Below are 6868 nucleotides of genomic sequence, written 5' to 3' on the forward strand. Positions count from 1 at the left end.
GTTTCACAGCCTGAAAATGTTCCTTAACTTAAAGCTGCTATAAGCGTTATTTTCTTATTAAAAGACGATTGAATAGCTCTATATTGCAACAGTAATCGCTGTTATAGAGTGTTTGGTAAGTAAGCCATGACTCTCCTCCACCCACTCATGCAGTAAAAGAGGAAGGAGAAAAGACATTTTCTGCTATCTCTGCCCACTTTATCCAATCAGGACAGAGAACTCCGTAAAGAGGCGGTCCTGTCTGCTCGGGGGAACACAGAGAGCAGGATCTTCCTGTTCTGGTTCCTCCAGAGGCATTGGACCACTGTATGCTACCAATTCCAGCGTTCCCTGTGACGGCTGAGACTACCAAGAGATGAAAAACGCTGGAAGAGAAGAAGGAGGCCTGAGATAGAGTCCCAAAGTCTGCGCAAAGACAGTTGTGTTGAAAGTCACAAAAACAACTTATAATTTGTGTTCATGTCTACAAATCCTGTAGATCTTCTGTAATCCTGAGGAGTCAGACAGGTGACTGGGAGGTTATTCAGAGTAGGATCTTATATCTGAACAAGGTGTCTTTATTTTATTTATAGATATTGGTTTGGTATAAATGTAGCTTGTTCATTTTAATTATTATGTACATACTTTTACATAAAATCCTAAAGGGGGTCATGAAGTTTTTTCTTACATTTTAATGTATTTTTCTGATGTACAGAATTGAATTAGTTTAGTTAAATGAGTGCCAAGTATTGCCAAATGAAGCACTGAGGTAGAGGCTGACTTTGTTAATACAATTAATAGCTTGCTGAGTGGCAGTCTGGGCAGCGGTAATGATTGTATTGCTTTTGTGTCATTCTTGCCTCGTCACATCTGCCATCTTGACCCCTCGTCTGCAAACCCCGAGCCCCGAAGGAAACTTAATGGAAATAACCCCTCTGGCTTTATTTGTTATCCTGACTTTTCCTTTAATGTAAGCAATTCCTGCCCTGGCAGAGCTGCTGTCTTTCAAATAAAATCAATCAATCAATAGTCATCTCTATCCTCAAGTCCTCTTTCTAAAATCATGAGTCACAATGACAAGGCTTGGAAATAGTTTTAATAATATGGCTGGGGGGACAGGTTTATGGAAAGTTAAAGATATTACAGTAAGATATTTGACACCTTTATATTTCATTTTCCACTGGCAGACCTAAGATACTGTGGTGTAATGTCAGCTGTTTCAACAGTCCCTTGAAGATATTTTCTTGGCAGGCTGGGGAAGACTGCAGCATATAATGTGATGCTGCAGCTACCCACAGAAGGCAGCATTAGATTTTCCCCAAAATGGATGCGTCACCTGTTGTCAGTGTTTTTAAAGGATTACTGCCTTTCTAAGGGTTATATTTTTTGGATCCGCTTCATTTCTCACATTTATTTGACAGAGAAAACCAACCAAACAAACAAACAAACAAACAAACAGAAGTTTTGGCCTAAACTATCTATGTAATGTTGGCTCCGTGTAGCTTTTGTCTGCTAATGGACAATTAAAAGACACAATTTTGATGAACTTCCTTTAGTTTGACATGGAAATAAGTGGTTTACAGTTTTAGAGTTGTCTCTTTTATGCTGAGGGGGAATGTTTTTTGGGCTGCAGGGGGAATTTTTAGCTGCAATACCGCGAGTGGCCCCTGGACAAAATTGGAGGCAAGGCTGAGCGGTGCAGTGCTGTCTCGGTTCTATTAAAATCTATGAGTGCTGCCCCTCGGCAGGCTTCCAGAAGTTGGCCAATCAGAAGAAAGCAGGCTTTTAGGGACGGAGGCTAAATCAGCTTGTGTCAGACAGAACTGAGGTGCTGCACAAAGGGCCAATTAAATAAATATTTTTGAACAGTGAATCATGCAAAGCTAAGTCAGCGAAGTCCCGGAATAAAAACATAGAGCTGGAAATGAGAATAAAAGGTCCCCTTTAATACTTAAAGCTTGACGAACTGGTTATTGGCCTCCAGGGGGCAGAAATATTCCAAAACAACCTCACACCAAGAAAATCCAGATGTGCTATGGTAGGTGTAACAGCTAACGACGGTACCATTCAACTACCTCGTTCAGAAATAGAGCAACGCCAGCAGATAGAGGACACATTTAAGGGACAAAGAACACTAATCACTTAACCTAACCTTGTTTCTGAGGCTCGACTAGAAGCCCGGCTCTAAAATAAGCCCTCCCTGCCCCTGCAAGTGCTTACAATGCCCTTGCTTTTTACCTCATACTGTAGTGACGTTGTCACACTTCACACACATGGTGAGGCAGACACGCAGAGAGCACGGAGAGGACCAAGGGGAGCTTAAACTGCTGCATCTCCCATCAATTAATCAAGACGCTGGAGCCCGTGTCCAGTCAACACACTCTGGCACAACCATCCATCACCTTGTTTATGGCCTAGAAAGGCTTGGAAACAACAACAGCACGAGAATGCTCACACACACATACACACACACTGTCGCTGTTGTCCTCCAACTGTCCACCATCACTACAGTATAATTTTGTTTATTTTTTTGTGTGCGTATGATTTATACTCTCTTGGTTTTTAGGATAGTAGTTGGCCATTTTTGCTCTTGACCCAAATGTACTGTACGATTGTTTCGAGGTCGAGTATGACCAAAAATATTCCCCTCTCCCGGTGTAGCTTCACATCTCTTCCTTTATAAATCCCTGACCACCCCATGAGGCAATGAGAAAGTTGAGTTTTCCAAATCTGCATTAAACTATTATGATTTTATCAACATTTCATTCTGCGCCTCTGTGGACACTTTGCACTTTTAATAGCACAGTATTCAAACAGCCAGGTGGTAATCTGGCACCACGTACTGTTCCGTCCCTTTGTGCAACGTGATCTGATCTTATTGTTGTTTGTTCAGTCTTTGTTAGTCTCACAACAGGAGCTCAAAGTGTTGTTTTTTTCTTTAATTGTCCACATGTCAGCATGTGGCCTCATTCCAAGTAATGAGTTACCATGAGTGTGTGCCAAAGGAGAAAAAGTTACTAGTTTATGCCTCGTGCCACTGCAGTGAACACACTGTGAATACACTGTGAATACACTGATGCTGTGGCAACCTATGAAACACACAAACAATTACAATGAAGGCCATTTGAAAACCGCATTAGCATTTTATACCAAAATATGTATGGCAGAGCTCCACAGGGACTGCATGCCATTCAAAAAAGGGCAAATTAACATAGCACTGCTGTCACATGAAAACACAGCTGTGGTTCTGTTTTTCTTGCTCTCTTCATAAATTCAGGCATCTATTTTAGAATATTTTGACGTAAATACAATTGTAACATATATGAAATTGATAATTTACAGAAAGGATAAAGATTTTGGAGCTAAAAACCTTTTGTAGCACCAGTATGGTGGGCAGCAGTCCACCTTTACACACCAAAACACTGTACCAGTGAAGTGCATGAGCCTAAAGAAATTACTCCTTTCTCTGGTCTAAAGTTAGGGCGACGCAACTAGTGACATTTTCTCAGCCCAGACGGGAGGTGGAGGGGATGGTGTGTCACAATGAAGCAGAGAAGGTGCACCAAATATCCGACACGGCAGGCAGGAAGTGCAATTCATGAAGCTGATTCTCAAACACAGCACACGAGGAACGGGCATATACATGAAGAAACATCAGGAAAACACAACAGATGACTCGACAAAGATCAAACTAAAGGCTGGACATATATACAATCTAAATTAACGAGGGGGATGAGGTGCAGGTGGAGAGAGGTGAAGAAAACAGGCGAGGGTAATAAGTGGAAAAACACTAAGAACAGGGAAGGAGCTGATGGGGAGGGCACTGGGAACAAGGCTGGGCTAATGATGGAGATGCAAGAGGGGTGTGGAGGGAGAGCAGACAGGGGAGGAACACAGGGAACAGGTAGGGCAAATAGACAGGTACAAGACAGGTTTGGAGGGCAAATCAGGCTAATGAGGAGCACAAGAAAACAGGAGGGAAAGCAGAACACTGGAAACAGGGCAAAAGACACCACAAAAACCTAGAAAACACATATACAATGAAATTAAAATGACAGGACCATGAAATCGTAGTGGAGTTGCAGGCAAGGGACCACGGCATTTCAACTTTTTCTAAGCCTGACACCAGTGGATATTTTTAGGGAGCCCTTGAGACAATTTCCAGCTGTGTTTGTGACGACCACAAAACATGTATTTTAAGCCCAGACTGGATCTTTTCCCAACTGGGTTAGTATTTCTAGTTCACCTCCCTCTATTTGCGCAAATGGCCATTGTGGAAATACTTACCTGCATCAGCTCTGCTGAATCTGTTGCCCCGGGACAAAGAGGAGCTGATATTGAAATACAGCACACTATTGGATGCTGAACTTCTGCCTGACGGCGCTGCTGCAGTCAAATGAAAGGTGGATTATGTCACAGGACAGCATCTTAGTACCGCTGTGCCATTTCTGGAGGCAGGCTGTAGCAAAAAGGCAGCGATTTAGGTGTCTGCATCAGTAGATCCTCGGTGAATGGGTTTTTGAAATCCTTTTGAAATCCTTTTGAATGCCTGCATTCTAAGTTACCTGCCATTAGTGGCATAGCATTAGACCTATTTTCTGGATTGGAACCTGGGTGCTTGAATTGTCTGTTATATTTGTGCTAATATTAGTCTCTTTAATCTTATTTTTCCATAAACAAAGGGTAAAACGTGTACAGTCTCTCATTTAGCAGTCACCTCTGCACATAAAGGACAGTTGTGCTGACAAAGCCAGCTGTCTCACCACATGGCCCCTATACCACCTCTGATTCATGAAGTATCAACTGCCGAGGATATATAAGGGACATGTATCAAATCCCGTTCATTGTGATGTAATATGCAAGCCAGCAGAATGTCAGCTGAAAGCCACGGGGACACGGGCACTTTGAAGCTTTGAATTGTCTGAAGTACACGGAGAAAGATTATTCAGAGGATGAACTACGTGTGCAGCGGCAGCCAAAAACATCCTTTGAGGTCTGATGCGTGGAAAAACCGTTAATCATACAATAACGCACAGCTGACTATCACACATGTAGGACCAGCGAGGGACCAAAAATGTTGAAAATTATTTCTGTGCACATTTACACAGAAACACCTCAATTAGAATGAACTACTTTATGTAATTTCAAAGGTCGAATATTGTCCCTAAATGCTCCATCGTATTATTTTACATACATTCTTTGTGCGCATGCTCACTCAGTAGTGTCTGTAAACTTCATCTGTGTACATGTTGTCTAATGACTGCAGGAGAAAGAAGAAATGTTCTTCAATAGAAAGCAATAAACTATTAATGCGGCCAGACATGCAAAGCAAAATGCAAAATCGTTTGGTCACACCTGCTTTAGTCACCACAAACATGGATGGAGATGTCCTAACTGCTGTCAAAATTTCGGCAGTTTTTAGTCACAACAAACAAATCTTAATTGTCTCAAGGGCTCCTGAAAAGTATCCAGTGGTGACACACTTACAGATGTTGAAGCGCTGTGGTTACTTGTCAAATAAAAGCCTGTAGTTTCACACGTAGACACAGTCAGAGGACTGGCAGCCTGCGCTGCTTTTGATCTATGTTGTTGCATTTGCTCACATCATCAGTGTAATACTTTAATATTTGAACATCATATAACCCAGGTGGGACTCGAACCCACAATCCCCAGCTCCGGAGGCTGATGCCTTATCCATTAGGCCACTGGGTCTGTTTTGTCCATCATTATCTGTCAATTCATCTGAACCATTGTCCACTGCAATTAATTAACATTCTGCTGCCTGATGTGTCTTTCACATAACACATTTTGGGCAAAGACTATTTGCTTTCTGAGACACTGTTTTAACAGTAGATCATTTACAAGTTCTGTTCTTCAAATGAACCCTCCCCATGGCTGACTAGGTGAACACACTGCATTGATCTTTGCTCCCCTGCTCGTGAAGATAATTCCACAAACGTCCTTGAAGCTGAGCTGACAGGGTTAAACTCAACATCCTTGCTATAACGTCCCTGCTTTCATCCTGTTCCCTTGCAGACTAAGCACAAAGGATTCATACATCACCCCTTGGTGCTTGTGTGATCCACGTCACTTTTTAGAAAAAAACTTTTGTGGTTCTTGATCTGAAAATGTGACTCAACACTATGCAATTTTAAAAATATGTGGTGTGATGTGATGTTATAGAAGTGAAAACGATTTAACGTGAGCATTTCAACCTCTCTGTGATGGTGACGTGATGTCCTGTTGATGACTTTAAAATTTCAAATGTCTTTGTCTCTAACGCAGAGGCAGATTATTAATATTTTAAATAACAGATTACAATATTAATGATTTCACAGAAGCTGCTTTAAAGCTGTATTGTCAACAATGTCTCCTCTTCACTGTGGGTCATATTCCTCCATGTGAAGGGCACACTGGCCTCTGTCAGGCCATTCTGTGAAGTCAGAGGGGAGGAGTCGTTAGCTTTGGATATTAGTCGGCTGTCCATCATTCCTGCTGCACTCTGAGGTCCCCAGAGACACTGAAAGAGGGAAAAGCAGGAGGCGAAGGGAGGAAAAGAAGGAGGGAGGGGAGGCGAAGGGATTGCATGTAATTGTGTGTTTGTGTGTGTTCGTGCGTGTGTGTGTGTGCATGTGTGTGTGTGCGCGTGTGTGTGTGTCCATCAACCCGTAGAGGACCTCTGAAGTCCCAGACAGAGGGAGGTGTGTACTGCTGCAATGCGTAAAGGCATCACAGCTTCACGGCTTCATGCAGTGAGCAGACTGACTGACTGAAAGGCTGAATAAGTGACTGACCGACTGACTGGCTGACTGACTGACTCAAGGATTTACAGTGCGCTATATAAATGCCATATGACTGAATAGCTTGCAGAATAATTGAATACCAAGCT

This window comes from Pagrus pagrus (assembly GCF_965226575.1).
Source record: "Pagrus pagrus genome assembly, chromosome: 2".
NCBI classification, from domain to species: Eukaryota; Metazoa; Chordata; class Actinopteri; order Spariformes; family Sparidae; genus Pagrus; species Pagrus pagrus.